Source organism: Triturus cristatus, chromosome 6, assembly GCF_964204655.1.
Source record: "Triturus cristatus chromosome 6, aTriCri1.1, whole genome shotgun sequence".
Taxonomy (NCBI): Eukaryota; Metazoa; Chordata; class Amphibia; order Caudata; family Salamandridae; genus Triturus; species Triturus cristatus.
In genome coordinates this window covers 1,518,721,186-1,518,739,686 of record NC_140589.1, presented here as the reverse complement: position 1 = coordinate 1,518,739,686, position 18,501 = coordinate 1,518,721,186, and positions in this window count along the sequence as shown.

Genomic DNA, 18,501 nt, shown 5'->3' with positions numbered 1-18,501 from the left:
ATTTGTATTCTGGGAGTTGTGGATGTTTTACTCACAATATTAAACAGGAGTAGTGTAGTTAGAAATATAAAATAAGAAAATGTGCTGCAACTGTATTAGGGGTGGGCGGAAATTGCGAAATTCACTTTCGCAAAGTATCGTGAAAATGTTATGAATCTCCTCAAACACGAGGAAATATCGCGAAGATGCAGAAGTTTTTTTCCCGCCCGTTCGTGGTATTTTCTGCGTGGTCGTGGCTCGCCAACTTACCCATGCGGTTGCTCGCGGGCGCGGCCATCTTGTTTTCACTTGTCTCACGTCGCATAATCGCGAGAAGAAAGACGTGATCGCGCAACGCATGACGTTACTGCGGGCGCGAACTGTCGCGAGACAGCGCAAATGGCTACCAACAATCCAACATCTCGTGGAGAACGCGACCGGATCGGGAAAACTTGTCGGCAAACGTGGGGATTCAGGTAAGGCGATCGCGCACACACGAGAATGTATTATTTTACAGCACGAGCAAGAAACAAATTATCGCTAAGCTGCGGAATGCGGAAATTTTGACATTTTCGCGCTTTCCGCGGTACGCGAAAATGCCAAATTATCGCAATTTCCGTGAACGGAACGAAATTTTGGCCCAGGCCTCAACTGTATACATATTATAAAGTAGTAATACTTGTTAGGTATGTATTAGGAAGTGTTTGTCAATGGGGGCTGGTTTACATATACTTAGATGATGGGATTTGGTTTTGTGGTTGCAGATAGTTATATGTGTGATGCGACTCTTGAGTTTACTTAAAGATGCAGAGAACTTTCTATTTTTGGAAAGATAGCCTGAAGGTGTATATCTATTATGAAATCACTTATATGTTTACATGGTGGTCTATGTTCTTTAAGGCTGTTGAAAATGTCATGTATATTGTGAGGGCAGTGTATTTCATTAAACCTGCTTAGTTTAACATTGAGTAGGATTAATAGTGCAGAAGGTCTCTTGAGAGTTCTTGTGCTAGCTTCACTTCGCATCTAACTTTTCTTTATAAATGCTGAATGTAAGTTTTAAAAACACAAGAAATATTTGCGAAATGATGTAAGTATGCCATTAAGAAAAGGTTTTGTGCTTTGAAAAAATGAGAATTGTTGTTTTCAGTTTTAGAAACTTACTGATGCATGTGCACACTGAGTAACAGAGCAATGTATGCTCTCAGAGAGCCATGTATGCAATTATATTTCAAGTGTGATATCTAGACTTATTCACTCACCCGGGCGCTACACATGCACTCTTCCAATCACACAGGCACAAATTACGTACTCATTGAACTACTCAGGCAACACCCATGCATTCATCCAATCACCCAGATAGTAGCAATATAGTCATGTGAATACACAGGCACTAACTATGCAGATATGGAACCACCGATGTAGTTCCTACATACTCAGAGAATCTTGCAGGCACTACCTATATTCTGAGGGAATCACTAAGGCGCTCTCCATGCACTCATCCAATCATCCATGGAGTATTGCTGTACTCAACCAGAAACACATGTATTTACAAGTTTTAGTGAGGAATATGTACTCTGTTAGAACCATCTGATGAATTATATATGTAACCTGACACACACTGTTTGCATGTACTCAGAAGAATTATTGAGCTATATGCTATGATACAGATTAATGTGCAGATTTTGATATTCAGTGTTTCTCAAAATGTAAATCTGGCACATCTAAGTAGAAAAGTATTGAAACACATGGGGGCCGATTCCGATCCTGTATTTTTTTTTTCCCGTACGACTCGTATCTGTAAATTTTTCCATACAAATCGTACAAGTCCCGTCCGATCCGTGAAGTACGATTCGTACGGAAAAAATACATACAGATCGGCCCGATCCGTACAAATCGGATCTGGAAAAGTTGTACGGGACGGACCTGGACACTTTTGCGTACAAATCGTAAAAATGCAGTCCGACCTTACTAGTACGATCCGGACTGGCTTTCCAATTTACGATTTGTACGGAAAACGTCCCGTACACTGGGAATGCCATTACCCGCTACGAAGCGAACTTTGTACGACTCGTATCCCGGGAAAAGTTGTTCCCGGGGTGCGAGTCGTACAGGGGTATGAGTCATACAGGCATACACCCCCGTGCGTTGTGTATGTACTGTGCGTACCCCCAGTGCGCATGTACTGTGCGTACCCCCAGTGCGCATGTACTGTGCGTACCCCCAGTGCGCATGTACTGTGCGTACCCCCAACATCGCGTACCCCAACATCGCATTTGTGATGATGTGGAGTTTCATTTCTTTGGTCCTGAGCAGGATTCTAGGGAAAATGATAGATAAATGGGCATGTTCTTATTATTATTTTAGTTGAAAAGTGTATTATCAAATGATTTCCCTTAATTTCCCAGTGACATGATTTTCTGTTTTGTTTCTAGATTCTTTTTTCAGTTCTAGTGGTTTTAGAAAGTTTTTTTATGGTAACAAAAATGACAACTGGGACAGGGGGTATTCGAAAAATGTGCACTGAAAAATGTGCAAAAAAATATAAAAGGGGGGAAATTAGCATGTATGATTTTGTGCAGCATTGTGAAACACAGCGCTCATCAGCACTTATAACAACACTACAGTCCATGCAATATGTGGCCATTTTTGAAAACTCTGGAGCCATATCTGTTGCAGTAGTCTGCGCCTCTGAAAGAACTTTCTGGCTGGGAATTGTTGGTGTTGCCATTGATGAAGAGAGTCCTCCATCTTCCCTCTGCTTGATCACCAGTTGAAGATGTTTTCTATGATAGGTTTTAAGATGATATACAATGGACTTTGTCCCACATGAATATCTGTTGTTTGTTCCTCTAGAGAGGTTGTTTTTCACAGATTGTGCATAGCACTAGTTTTGCAGCCGTTTTTCATTCCCCATGAGTTTTGATAAAAATGGGTTGTTTGATGGGTGTTATGTTCAATTTGTGAGTTTTTAAAACTGCTGTTTTTCACAAATGTGTTGTTAAAGGAAAGTTAAACCAATATGTTACTAAACAGCTAGACTCAAACTTTGTGTAAAATATGTCTATATATCTGTTATACACTTTGTCATTTGTATTCATGACTACTGATGTCATTGCGACCTCCGGTGTTGCTGTGAAGAAGGAAAATGCATTTTTACTGTCGTTATTTCCACAAATGAAAACAAATAGGAAAGTTAAAATCGTATCCTACTAAACAGCTACACTGAAGCATTATGTAAAATATGTCAATATACGTGTTTTACACTTTGTCAAAAATACCTGGTATTTGCAGTGTGTCCTTGGCAATTGCACTCATAGAATCACACAGGCACTATCTATGCAATCATACAATAACCCAGGCACTGCTCATGCACTTACCTAATTACCCACATATTAGACATTCACTCACAGACCCATACAGCCACTCACACACCCAGTCACAAACCTATAAACCACACTTTCAAAGTTTACAGGTTACAGGTTAGAGTTAGGAAAAAAAGCTAAAAATATCTTCAAAATTGACTGAAACAAACAAAGGTTACAGGGACATTATAGTTAGGAATTAGTATTTAAAAACCGTAGAAATTCACTGAAAAAAACAAAGGTTACAGGGATGTTATAGTTAGAATGACAATTCACTTGTACAAAACCAAAGAAATTCAGCAGTTATAGTTAGCTGATCTAACTATAACTTGAGCCCCCGCAATGCACTGCTTATGACCTCACATAATACATCACTCATGACATGGTCAGAGACATCGCTCATGACATGACTGATGACATCTCAAATGAGAGTAAGATGTGAACATGACATAATGTAATACTGTTTGCCTGCAAAGTGCTTAATCCATGTAAAGCCTTCTTCTAAATACTCTACTGGAACAAAGTGCAAAGAAGATCCCAAGTGCAGCAAGCTAAAACAATAGAAGGAGACAGGAAGTGAGACCAGGAGGTGAAGTGACAGACGCACAGCTATCAGGTGATAATGTATGTACAACAATGTGAGACTGTGAGTGTGTGTTCTGAACTTCTGGGAAGTTCTGCAAATGGGAAGTTCTGCAAATGGACAAATGTGGGCATCCAGAAACTGAGGGAGGTGGGAGGGAGTGGGAGGTGGCAGCACACCGTGGCTCAGATTATGAGTGGGTTGAGGCTCCACAGGTATGGTGTAGGAGAGTAGGATCTTCTTCTTATAGTTACCCCCACTTTTTGCTGATGTTTCACTGTTTTCGACTTAGACTGGCTGGGATCCTGCTATCCAGGAACCCTGCCTAGCTGCTTTCTCCTCTAAATTGATTGAATGTACTTTGGGTACACTCCAGATTGGATACTGGGGTACCCTTATCAGTCCCTAGTATATGGTACACTGTGTACCCAGGGCATAGGTACCCAAGAGGCCTCTCAGGGGCTGCAGCATGTATTATGCCACCCCTGGGAGGCCATTCAAAATGACACCACAGGTCTGCTACAGCAGCCTGTGTAAGGTGGCGCATGCACCCCTTACTTAGATATAGGTTCAATATATCTACTCCATATCACTGCCCATATAAACCTATCAGTCACCTCTATGGCAGGCATTATCGATCCTAAAGGCAGGGTGCTGGGTTTTATGCGAGAGGGTGCACCTGCATGAGCAGAGCCCCTCTGCAGCCTTCAGAACCTCTATTCTGGGGTTGTTTGTGATGCAGCTAACCATATACTCTTAAGTGCATTATAACCTGGCAGTAAATGCTAACTTTAAAATGGCTGCATGGAAACATGTCGTGTTTAGTGTCAAACACCTTGGAATCATACCTCCACACCAGTAACTGGTGTGGGAGGTATGATTCCACCCTCCTAGAGGGATAAATATGACAACACCCGTACACTCGGTACCAGCTTAACAGAACCCAGCATCACAAAATGGATGCTGCCAGCCACAGACACAAGTCTGCCCTCCTGCTGCTGGACAAAACTCCGGCAGGGGAAGGCTGGACAATAGGTTTCCTGTCACAGGGAGGTGTGACCACCTCCAGGACAGGCTTTAGTGTATTGGGGCTGGGTGGGTGCACTCTGAGAGTGCTTTGATGTCTGCACTGGGGGCACATTTGGTGTCCCTGTGCATAGTCCAGCTCAAACCGGCTGCAGGAGCCATTTGCTCCTGCTCTGGCGCAAAACTGGACAAAGGACATGGGTGTAGCCACCCCTCTGTTCTGACCCTCTCATAGGTGGGTCCCCAGAGTTTGTCCCACCCCTTCCTTGGGTATAAAGTAGGAACCCGTGAATACAGGACTTTAGATCTCCCTGGACGAAACCCTGCTACAGAAACTAAGTACTTCGACTATCTACACTATGCTGGATGACTGAAGAATCCCCCTTGGATTAATGGAGTTACTCCCCTGCAAGGCAGAAACCTTAAACGCATCTGACCGGTTTGCATCTCCCGGACTCCTGAGGACTCCGAAGATTTCTGCAACACAGTAGGTGGGTTCCCAAGTGTCCCCGAGGTCAACTAGTGCTCTCAGCAATCCTGACCCACAGCCCTCGTGGGGACTGTGCTTCCCGTAGCCCTGTGCACCGTGTCTATTTGCAGCAGCATATCCTTTTAGGCGATCCCTGAGGCTGTGCTTTGGGCTACTTGTAGTCCTGACCCCGAGCAGCAATTCCACTGAAGATTTCCGGCCTACACTCCACAAGTGTTCCGTGGGCTGGTATTTTGTGATTCAGGTCGAGATCCCTTCGCAATCCCTGGTCCGTTGGCCTGTGGGTCCCTGTGAAGGCAACTTTAACTTTCAGTGGACTTTCCTGGTTGCTCTAGATGTGCCCTAGCTTGGAGAGTACCCAGGACCTTGCTAGTCCTCACCGAAGCATCTTTCCTCTGACCACGTGGGTTGTAGTTGCCAAGGCTTGTTGGTGTTCAATCCGGACACTGACCCCCCAGCACTCTACCTCCTTTGTGGGTTAGCTCACCTCCGGACTTTGGTCGGTGTCGACGTCTCCCGGTCCCCCTTGGCTGCAGAGTCAAGCTTCACCTCTTCTCATCTGAAACACCCGACACCGGTGGGCATTCGTCTACTGTGCCCCTGTGAAGAGACCCAGACTCTGCCCCCTCTGCTTTCAGGTTCTTCTCAGCTCCGAACCAGGCTTGGATCACACCAGACACTTCTCATCTTCCCGGCAGCAGCACTTCTTCGCATCACGCCATTGAAATCAACAAGCGTTTCCGACACCACTTGACCCCTATGCACCCGGCTCTGGGATAGGTAACACGGGTACCTCGATACTCTCAAGGGTGCTGGCCTTAGAACCTTCTATGTTCCAAAGGGTTTGCTTGAAGTCCTCTCCTAAGTGTCCTTAATCATAAAAATTCCAACCGCAACTTTCCCATAGAGTTGTACGGAGCTCGCGTCTGTGTTCTCACACTGCACCCGTTCTCCATGGGTCCCCTGTGTCACTACCTTGGGTGGTTCGTTGGGGTCCTAGCAATTCTACGTGCTCTAGGCACTGAGTCTAGTCAAGTCGTGGTTGTTACACCACTTTCTTAGTATATGCTTTGGTCTCCCCTTAGAGACCACTGTGTATTGTGCTATTTACTGTCGTTCTATTGCTTTAATGTTGTGTGCCTTGTTCTCTAATCTCATAAAGAGGTTAGTAGAGAGTGTTCAGTAATAAATACATATATTTTATATATTTCTTGTTTGGTTCTCCTTTCATTTGGTCATTCAGGAGATTATAATCTGGTAAATCAAGCTGCTTTACATTCCTTCGAGACTTAGCCGGAAGGCTGCTCTCCATAGCTACCACTAGGATAGCTTTCAATAAAGGTTGTCTTTAACCTAATAATCAATAATCAATAAGGGTCGTTTGGACTGGTGCAAGGTGCCCACTTTAACTAGTGGACAGCATATACCAGGCCAACTTCTCACATACGGGATATGATGTGCCCTGTTCCTGAGTTTCAATCTATGCTGGTAGATCCGGGGAAGATCATTTGATCTCTAAATAAATTGCTACACTAAGATATTGTGACTAAATTATTGGTCATACTAACATTGCATTATAAGATAGCCAGCTGCAGCAAATGTCTCTTTATGTCCAGTTTTAGGATATAATAATCTGAAATAACTTGTTTAACGCACCTCTTGGAAATACTTTTATGAAATCTTTAACAGGTTCGAATAATCATAAAGTAGCTCAGAGGTTCAGCATGCCTATGGCAAAGCACCCCCTTTACCATCTATGTCACACATTTCCAGTCTGTGTAGGTTCACTCAGTGTAAGATAGCTCAGTGAGTAAATGCTTTGTTGCAGAGACCCTTCTGCGATCTGCAGGTTACAAATTACAATCCACTCAGCTAGGCACTTTCTGCAAAAAGGTGCTTGCAGCTCGAAGGCATGAGTTTTTTGCTAATCCTTCAAAAACGTAAGGTTGGCAATTGGACATTGGGTAGTAAGAAACACATATTATTAAATATTATTAAGTAGCAAAACAAGTTTGTAACTCCTGAACACGTTTTAGTGGGCATTGTTATCACACATCTATTTTCCTAAAAAGGTTTCTGAATAAACTAATGCAAATTTTAGAATCAATTCAAAGCTGGCTTAAGTATGAAAAGACAATGTGCACCAAAACCAATATTTTTCAGTTATCTCCGAAGTATGTACCCAGAAAGAAACTAGTTACAGATCAACTTCGACAGATGAAAGCCAGTGTGGGCTGCTGGGTGTGCAGGGCAGCATACCAATGTGATAAAAGGATGAGCCAGTACCTGGGCAGGGACTGGCACATGTGTGGTCATTTCAAAGTCACACAAGGGCATGGGGGTGTTAGCCAGCTTCCTGAGCGACGTTGACCTTCGGGGTCACATTTACATTTACGTAATTGGACTGGAACATAAAATATGACCAATATAAAACGTCCATCAAAACAGATAGCTAAAATGTGTCCCACTTATGCCAACTGGAGTGGCTTTGAACTCATAAAGATGCGCTGTACAGCTGTTTTGCAAGGTATTTTAGAATGAATGCATGCATGTTTGCTTCCTGCATGCAATTCTGGTATGCCAAAAATTTCATCAGTAAACATCCTTCCCCAGGACCATAGAAATGGTCCACAAACAACTAAAACATGACCACCTGTGAGGCCAGCCCACCTGGAACAAAATGCAGTAAGGGAGGGATAAAGGAGGGCTTTGAGGAAGAGAGAGTGTGGGCTTAAGAACAGCCAGATGATGGAAACAGGTCCGCGGGATTGATAGGGTGAGACAGGCAGCTAAACAACCGTAGCACTCTGACTCTTACATGGCCCGTACCTTCTAAGAGAGAGTCTTACTTGTAGCGCCCGCTGCGTCCTCCAGCACTCTTTCGCAATGGTGGCCGGCACAAATCTGGGGTGGTGGGGTGTGGGGTGAACGTAAAAAAGAAAAATACCCTTACCTCCTAGCCGCTCTGTCCCACCTCGCCGCTCTGTCCCACGTGGTCTCTCCTCCATCGGCCAAACAGGAAGCAGCCAAGCTTCCCTGAGCCAATCATAACACTGCAATGCAGTGTTGTGATTGGCTCCCCTAAGCCAATCACAACGCTGCAATGCAGCATTGTGATTGGTCTGCGGGACGTAGTTTGGCGGTCAGTCGGTTACTGGGGGCCTGGGCATGTTCTCCACCCAGGCTGTAATGCAGCCAAACTTCCCTGAGCCAATCATAACACTGCAATGCAGTGTTGTGATTGGCTCCCCTAAGCCAATCACAACGCTGCAATTCAGCATTGTGATTGGTCTGAGGGCCGTAGTTCGGCGTCAGTCGGGGACTGGGGCTAGGGCATGTTCTCCACCCAGGCTGTAATGCAGCCTGAGTGGAGAACATACGAAGTGCGCATGACTGTTTTGGGTGGCCCGAGATGGCCGGCCAAAGCATCATGCACAATTCAGTGTGCTCACCACTCTTCCCCTGCCCTGTTTTGTGAGTAGAGCAGCCCGTACCCCACCTCCATGCTGCTGCAGCTGGAACAAATAAAATCATAATAACATCAAGTTATTATCATTTTATTTTTCCTTTCCCTCACTGCTGCAGAGCAGGGGTGTGACACTCCTCTGCCTTAGTGGAGGAGCCGCCACTGCTCTTTCGGTGCAGCATCTGTTTCAATTTGTATGAAACCGGACCTAAAGGCAAATTTGAAATATTATTACACTAACTATACTGGCTAAAATCTGCAGATGTTCTGGAATCTCTGATGGGTTGATGGGGCTCATGATATAATCCAATATTTCATGTTCTGCCACTGCACCCAAATGTATTAATGCTTGGAATCAGACAATTCCTTTATGTGTCTGTTGGTTATTTATTTGTAGAGCCCCAGAGCCCTAACTTATTATTCTTCATTTTCCAACTTACTCTGTTTCGCCCTGACATAATCAGTCATAGTCTCACCTATTTATTTGCTCCCTCTGCAGTGCTTAGGAAATAAGCATAGAAAAGTAGCATATGCAGACACTGTCAAATACATGTAGAAATGCACCACTGGATCACTAAAAAACTCTACATAAAATTCATAGCCTGTCATCCAGAATAGCTAAATATAGATTCTCATTTGCGGAATGATATAGACTGGTTATGGTCAGAAGACCTCCTTTAGTCCATTAAAAGGGAATCGCTAAAATATATTTTTGTGGTTTTATATAGCACATAGGAGGCACAAAGGGCGATGAAGCACCTCACAAACAGAGAAAAAGGTATAAAATACTGACATAACTTCAAGGAGAATAACACTATGTAAAACAGAGTACAGGTAAAAATCAATTGCCTGATGAAAAAGTGGTTATGTTGTGAGTAACATCTTTCATGCTAATGTAAGTAAAGGACATGTTTACCAAAATTGTACAGGCTATCATTGCACACATAACAGGAAGAGAATTATAGTGGTGATTTATATCACACAGAATTATTGTGCATACATAGGTGCTCCAGCCCAATAAACAGCTCGGCCTTTTCCACAAATTCCTCATATTAAATGTAGTTTCTAATATACTTGAGCACAAGGCAAAGCCATACAGATGTGAGACATATCACTCCCACATGCCCCTAAAAATGTCAATCCATAAATCATCTCTTGTGGACACCACACCACTTCTGGTCTAAGGCTTTTCACACAAGTCTCACTTAAAAACGTTCTCACTGCTTACTGATTGCAAATGCAGTGCTATTAAGTGGTCTTTAAATAGTAAAAGTGTGAGTATAAGCGGTTAAATGCATGCCATGAGATACAGTCTGGCAAGACAAAAATGAGTTTAAGCATAACTGTAAAGTCTCCTTTTCATCTGACACTCCCAATTATTTGATGTTAACAGTATAGACAGCTTTTATATATGTTCAACAAACACATATGTGGTCCCATCTGTATAGATGACATGCAAGATAAGTGATGACTACCTATCTATCTTTCCTCAAGGGTGAAAAATGAAAAAAAACAGAGATCCCACAGATAAACTAGATGCCAGTGGTTAGGTTATTATAAGTTAGTAAATTACAAATATTTTGTGGGAAAAAAAACAGCTGAGAAATCGTTTATGGAATATCATAAAAGACACCTTGATTCTCTGTTTAGAAATAGAACATTCTGCTTGTATATCCTGAAAAGATTGCAAACTTCAATTTCTTATTATGTGTCCATTCCTTGTTACTCAGGAAATGCCAAATGTCCCCTTGCACTGTATAAGCATGCATACCTGGATTTCATATTTATGTCAAAGTGCACTCCATATTTAATAAGTAGTCTTAGCAACCTTGAATTTCAGTCTTGAAATATCCTCGATAACAAAATCTAAGCAATACAACATTAACAGCAATAACAAAACCCATCTGATACATTGCTTGGTACCTCCTTATATCAAAATCAGATATTAAACATCGCATTTTTTGAAGCATAGATTTAAACTTTACTAATGTCCAGCCACTTTTTGCAAATGGTAATTTTAAAATCCTAGTTGCTTTGCAGGGTTTTTGGTAATTTGATATTAATTGTCACATTTTGTGAAAAAGTGATTTGGAGGAGGATGGAACAAAATAAATATAGGAATTTGGGTAGTATGGTCATTTTTAGGTCTCACCTAGCGTTGCAGCGCGAATGTGCTATCATCGCAATGCGAGGCATGCAGTATATACTGTAGAAGCTTCGTGGAAGCTCCGCCAACTCTCTGCCCATTGGCTTTTGTCTTAAATCCTGCCTTCCGATTGGTTTGAGGCTTGTTAGTCCCTCCTCATTCATCATTTGTATCCTTCCACGGCTATTGGCCCCTTTACTCCTGACACTATTTTCTTCCCTGTTTCCCCACTGCCCCCTCCCTCAGTCTGTGACGTCTCACCTACACCCGCCCCCCCACTCCTGTTCGTGTTTTCTTGCCTGCCGGCACTTCCGTTTTCATCTTTATTATTGCTACCTTGAAATATGCGAGTTCAAGATGCGTGCTGTACAAAAACTTCTCATGTTTAATGAACTAGATTTTAATGTTACTCTAAATATAATAAGACTCTAGGCAACATTCGGGGTCTGCATGGCAACTGACGCCTCTTAGTTCACAAATGGCAATGTTGTCGGGCGGTAGGAGCGGCAGTGTTTTAACTCATGCTTAAAACAAGCACTTTTAAGAACTTCCTCTCAATTCAGTGCTATAATCTTGCGTACTGAGGTGACGCGCTAAGAAATGCACTTTTTTGAATTCTGAAGAGACATTATTGCACATTTACATCATGTTTACTGTATGATTAACATGCCGATCATTTTCACGGCTCGCCCACTGGCTCATATATGCTTGGCTCTACTCCAGCTGGATCTACCTGTTAATTAATATATTGGTTCGCACACCTCTAACAAAGAGAGATGAACGGATACATCACAGTGAGCCCAGTAGATGGTAGAGAAATAGGCTGGTGCAGACAAATAGACAAAGTCAGTCTCCATTGCCTCATCTCAGAATCATCACTTTCAATAACCTGGAAATTTGCCGGCAACTCCTGCATGGCCCAACCTCATCCCCCTCACCTATTTTTAGCAGAAGCAGTAGATTCTGAGCTGTGCCCTGCTGTTGCAGAGGAGCACGTCAGGGTCTGTAGAAGCGCTGGGATCCCTAGCCTCTCCGGGCAGGCACCTAAGCCTTCCTGGTGCCTTCACACTCAGGATAAATGAATACATTTTGTTCTGTGCTTTAGTCGCCCCTCTGTGAGCAGTGTCTGGTAGATGAAGCTCTGTGTTAATAAACACATTCAGAGAGGTGGTTGTGTACAAACAAACAACAGCCACAATACCGTACGTTTTGAAATACCTGCTCATCAAGTACCTCATTGGCTGATCATTCCTTGACACTACCAAAATTCAATTTGGACACATTTGCTCAACTTTAAAACACTCCCTTCTATGGGTCATTTAACAATTTGGGACTTTGGGGTTAGGTAACCTACTTTGGATGCTGTGTAAAAGAGTAAATACAAAAATTAATGCAATGAAACTATGCAACCAGTACTGTCTAAAACACTGTGAAAACTGACACGCATTCTGGCATTTTGTTTAGTTAATGTCGATTTTCTCTTAGATGCGAGTAAAGTACTCTTAATATCTTAATGAAATCTGCACACTTTTAACTAATAGCACCGGGCGACCTTTGACAACCAAGCAATGAATACATTTTCATGTACGCCCGATGCCTCCCTGCCCCCGCCCCCTTGGCAAACTTCATTGCCTCCCAGTGTTTGGGGGATAAGCAAGACGCAGGAGAGTGAGTCAAATAGTCTAGAAAATGAAAGAGAAGCCGGGTTTCAGATTCACATGCTCCGTTCCCGATCGCATTGGTTAGTCTGTAAGCACTACTTTTATTAATGAGTTTCGCATTAGTAAAGCACCATGGTGTGCATGTGTGGTGACACTTCACCCATGAGGTATGTGCCAAGCAATTGATGACACAATACACACTTTGCGTCTTTTTCAATATATTTATTACGAAGTGCAGGTCCTTTCCGAGGGATTTTGCACACTACATACATTCACTCCAAAAATAAAACGTGTAGGTAAAAAACATTGCCATTTACAATGTCAATAGCTCTAACTCACAAATGTGAGACCTATTTGCATTGCAAATGCTTGTTACTGTACTGAATCTACCCACCATTGTTACCAGCAATTTCCTCCAAACATGAAATTTACGAGCACATTCCTGCAGTAGAGGTTTTAATTTTTCTGAATTATATCCTCAACCGTGGGGCATAGTTTAACACCTAAATAAGTAGCATCCTTAACAATGGGATGATGTTTTTAGTATTGTTTAGATTTCACAACCATTTGGGTTTTCTCAATATTTCGTTTTTAGCTGGATAGATCCCAAACTGTTTGGCAATACTTTCAAATATTCCCATCGACTGTAGAATTTTAGTAGAATATATTGGCACGTCGTCGGCATATGCAGATATTTTTAACTGTACCTCATAGAAAACCATAGGTTGAAGTAACAAGTTATTAACTATCCTCTTTGTGTAAGGTTCTTATGCAAAATAAAAGTGGCGAGATAATAAATCCCTTTCTAGTCCCTCGAGTCATACCCATACTTGTTATCCCTGCTTTAGTTGACCATTAGCCTGTACATGTTTCATACATTTTCTTGGCATTTGCATTTCCCCAAGTACCGCCCATAGGAACGACCAAGACAACTGATCAAAAGATTTCTCATCATCTAATAAAATCATACCAGCTGATTTATGGATTATATTAGCTGCATCAAACATACTGATGGCTCTCTTGTATCATGCCCTGGGATAAACCCATGCCGCTCTTTAATGACAACATTTCTTATTACTCTAGATAGATCCGCTACCAATTCTTTTGGGAATATTTTCGCATCAGCACTCACCAATGAAATTACCACACTAATTTGGCATTTTATTTTATTCTTTGTAGAAAATGTTTATGCTTACCAAAAACCATGATGAGGATAGTCCCTCGCCCTGTTCAATACCAAAGGCAATCTGGGCAATATTGTGAGAGAGGATATACTCAAATACTTTATACATCTCACTAGGTATGCCATTCTTCCCCCGTGGCTATCCCATATGCTAATGATTTTATAGCATATGTAGGGGCTCATTATGATGTCGGACGGAGACACGGTCCTGGGACTGACTGAAACCCGGTCAGCGGTACCGATGGTCGCATTCCCATATTTCACTATGGGAGCATGCATTGCGGCCATAAACCGGCCTTAATGCATGCTCCCATAGTGAAATTGTGGCTGCCACAGGGGTGCAGAGATCAACAGGGGCACCATAATTGCCCCCTCAGCCTCCAACTGGAGGCCGTGCACCAAAGAGGGCCCTGCTGTGGGCCCCTAAACATGCTTTCCGACATGGTTTCCATGTCGGACAGACCGGCATGGAAACTATGTTGGAAACTGTGATTGTAATCTCAAGGGCAGAAAGACCTGCCCTTGAAATTACTTGCTGGGTTCCGACTGGCAGACAGGCTCTCTGAGCCTGTCGGAAGCCAGGTTGAATGACTTTCCGGTTTCTTTTCCGACTGCCTCCAACATAATGAAGCGGTCGGAAAGGAAACCAAGCGGCTAGTTACAATGTGGCCCTTAGAGCCTTTACAGGCCATATCATAACTAGCACCTGGTTGTCACCATCATGCAAAGCCGTGGCTAGGTCAGACAGTAAATCATTGTGTAATATCGGGTAAGAAATTTCTTGAATATATGTATCTAAAATAGACTGGCGAAAGGGGACACACACACCATGTTTTGATCCTCTTAGTATACTCTAAACCAGAGGTCTTCAAACTTTTTTCGGCTGAGCCCCCCATCCAAAACTTTTTACACGTCGAGCCCCCCCACCATCACCACCACCTGACAAAAAAGTTCTAGAAGCTGGTTCTCTGCATCATTGATGGCCCTTCCCTCCTGCAGAGCCCAGGTCATATAGGGCAAATAATATTAAATAACTTAAGAGTGTTTAGTAAACTGAAGTTTTTTTTAGTACTTGTGCTTATTCTAAAGTTCAAATGAAAAGGCTCCAAGAAAAAATTAGCACAAAAAATTATATTGGTGCTTTATTTTTCACATAAAACACAACATTTAGGGTAGATTAGCAAAAACACTCCTGAAACACAGGTGTGGGGTGTGCCTGTTTTTCTCCACAGAGACAGTCAATGTGTGGATGGATTCTTGCTTCAGCCATCCTTTGGTTGAGCTCCACTTCCAGTTTTGAGCAGTACCTGGAAACGGGAGTACTCACAAAATGTTGTAATATATTTTTTGCAGTTTTATATAGTGCGACATGACACAAAGGTATTGGAGTGCTTACAGGAGCATCTTTTACATTACACAAGCACACATTTATTTTTTGTAAGCAGAGGGAGATGAAGTGGTTTGCCCAGAATCACAGGATTTTGAGCAGACACCAAGAACCTAGTCCCTCAGCTCTACAGTCATCAGCTCTGGCTGTTGCGCCACATCCTTACCCCTAAACAAGATATCAGAAAAAGGGGTTCCACAAAATATGCTTTCTGACACGATTGAAAGATCCATGATTATGTGGAGTATGGCCAGGTGTTGCCATGTCAGTAGGAGGCCAGCCGCAGTTTTCCAAGAAGGCCTTGGGGACATTTACATCATACACATGTGATATAAGTGATTCAAGAGGATATATACATCTTTATTCTCTAGCAGCATCAAGAGTCAATTTGTTGGCATAGTTGGCTTATAAAGAAGATTGCCTTCCAAAGCTTCAGAAATAGCTGCACGAGATTTTTTTTTAATTTGGTCAATGAAAGAAGTGAGGACAGATGGTAGGCATACTTCAGAATCTTTGTTATATCAGGCTTGTGGACTCAGCTTTAGGGATTGGAACATGTCATGCAAACACCAGCGACTTTAATCAAGGTCAAATTCATTTTTCGTGAGTCACTGGTAAATTAAGTGATTTTGCCCAGGATCACATGATGTTGAGCTGATACCAGGACTGGAACTGGGGTGCCCAGAACCAAAGTCAGCACCTATGGCATTAATGCCAAATCCGCTCCTCCTTGAAACCTCCAATGTTCCCACTAGTAGTGGGATGAAGGATAAAGGAGCAAGACTTTAACGTATATTACAAAAAGCTCTTCACTCTTACCTGCCAGAGAAAGGAATCTTCAGGAAGGATACAACCATTGTAAATTCCTTGCAGTGAAACATACTTCTGACGTGGGAAGCATCATGGGGTGCAACTAGACCCGAACTTCGGGGCGGGGGGACTAAGACTCCCAGCCAGGGCTGGCCCTAACACTGATCGCACACCTGAGGGGGCCAGGTGAGTGAAGTGTCACATGAGCTGGGTGAGTAGTGTGCTTGTGTGACTGCAGGGTGAGGTACAGAGTGAACTCGTGTGACTGCAGGGTGAGGTACAGGGTGAACAGCGCTAGAGCATTGTGAGTGCAGAGTGATCACTGAGAGTGCAGAGTGTGTGGTGTGCTGATGTGACCGCAAGTAAGTGGAGGGAGAACAGTGTGAGTTCATGGTGAGTGGCATAAGTGCAATGTGGTCACTGTGAGTGCAGGGTGAGCGGGTGGTATGAGTGCATAGTGATCAGTGTGAGTACATTGTGATCCCTGTGAGTGCAGGGTGAGTGTGAAAGAGAAGGGTGAGAATGAGGAGTGAATTGTCTGAATGCAGGGTGCATTCCCAGACACAGTTGAAGTTACTCAGCATGTTATTTGAGGCTTGGCATAGGGTTTGAGATATAAGTTAAACTATTGCTTTTATGGCATTATTCAGGCTCCAGGGATTGAGGGTGGAGGAAATAAATATCGTGCTTATCCTGCAACAAACTTCCAGTCTTGCGATTAGGGTTGCCAGCTCTTTATATTGATGTCCCAGATGGTACAAAAATAAGCAGGCTCCAATGTTATGGGCATGGATTTTATCATCATGTTAGAACTGACAGTATCTTAATCAGTGGCGGCAGCCATGTCAAATGCCTTAAAAAACATACAGGACCTCCTGTCTGACCGGTTTGGACTTGCACCCTCTGGCTGTGAATCAGAGATGAGATAATCGGAGCAAAAGCATACTCTTGACAAGTTGCAGTTGCGAAGATCCCCTCAGGCCCCCCATCCCCCCATTGTCGTGTGTGTCAGCCCGGGCTGAGACAGCTTCCAGGGCACACACACAGACAGTTTTTGAGCTGCCAGCCGCACTCGAGTACTTCACAGGTCTTCAAAAGACCATTCACGTGTTAACGAGGCTATGCTGTTTTTTTCACCTCTTACCGCCCCTGCATCTCCACTCTGACTATGGCTGAGACACACGATTGGCGCCTGGAGGCAACAATGGAAGATGAAGTGGTGGGGTGGAGTACGTGCCCCCCCTGAGGGGATGCTGCGCCGCCCCCAGGGGGGCGCGCCCCACAGTTTGAAGACCTATGCTCTAAACTGATGGCATATTCTATCAGGCTCCTTAATCAAATTGCCCTATGCATCCTTTATTTTAATATCATACTTGCACTATTTTGGACCATTTTTTCATATGCAAGTAACTGCCCAATTGATTCACCATATTCTAATTCTGGACCCTTATATCGAAAAAACTTGGCGGTCACTCTCTCCCTTAATATCCAACTCACTTCTCTTAGCAACATGGTAAGCTTCTTTGAATAGCCAGAGCATGTTCTTTTTCCAAGCTGCAAATTCTTAGCAGTTTATTTTGCTCCACTCATTTGTCTGGTCAGGCTTTCTGTATCACAAATTGTGTAGTAGATTCCCTTATGTGAGCTTTTAAGGCATGCCACAAAATTAACATTTTAGCTGACCATATATTGGGACAAAATCCTTTATGAATTTGCTCATACATTCCACATATTCTGAAATAGTCGACATCTGGATGAAAGACAGCTGGCTCAAGCTGAACTCCTTGGCTCCTCCCCCTCTGCCTGGGATTACTCTTGGAGGCCTGCAGCGCTCGGAATCCCCCCACACCCATGGACCACGCACAAAACCTCGGCATCATCCTGGACTCCTTGCTCTCAATGAACCACCAAATCAACTCCATTTTGTTCTCCTGCTCCCACATGCTCCGCCTCCTTCATAAGATCGTCAAGTGGATCCCCCCAAGTCCAGAAAAATGGGCACCCATGCGCTCGTCAGCAGCAGACTCGACTACAGCAACGCACTCAACCCCGGCATCACCTAGAAACTCCCCAAAAAACTGCAGACCATCAAGAACGCCTCCGCTAGACTCAACAGGAACATCCAACACCACATCCACATCACTGGCCATCTGAAAGATCTTCATTAACCACCTTTGAACAGAAAAATCTCCTTCAAACTTCTCATGCACACCTACAAAGCCCTCCACAATGCTGGACCTGCATATCTCAACCACCGTCCCTCCTTCTACACTGCCAACAGACATCTCCTCTCCACCCAACTGGCCCCGGTTACCATACCACTGATCCATTTTACCGCGGCTGGAGGAAGATCCTTCTCCTATCGAGGCGAAGACCTGGAGCTCCCTGCCTCTGCATGCACCTCA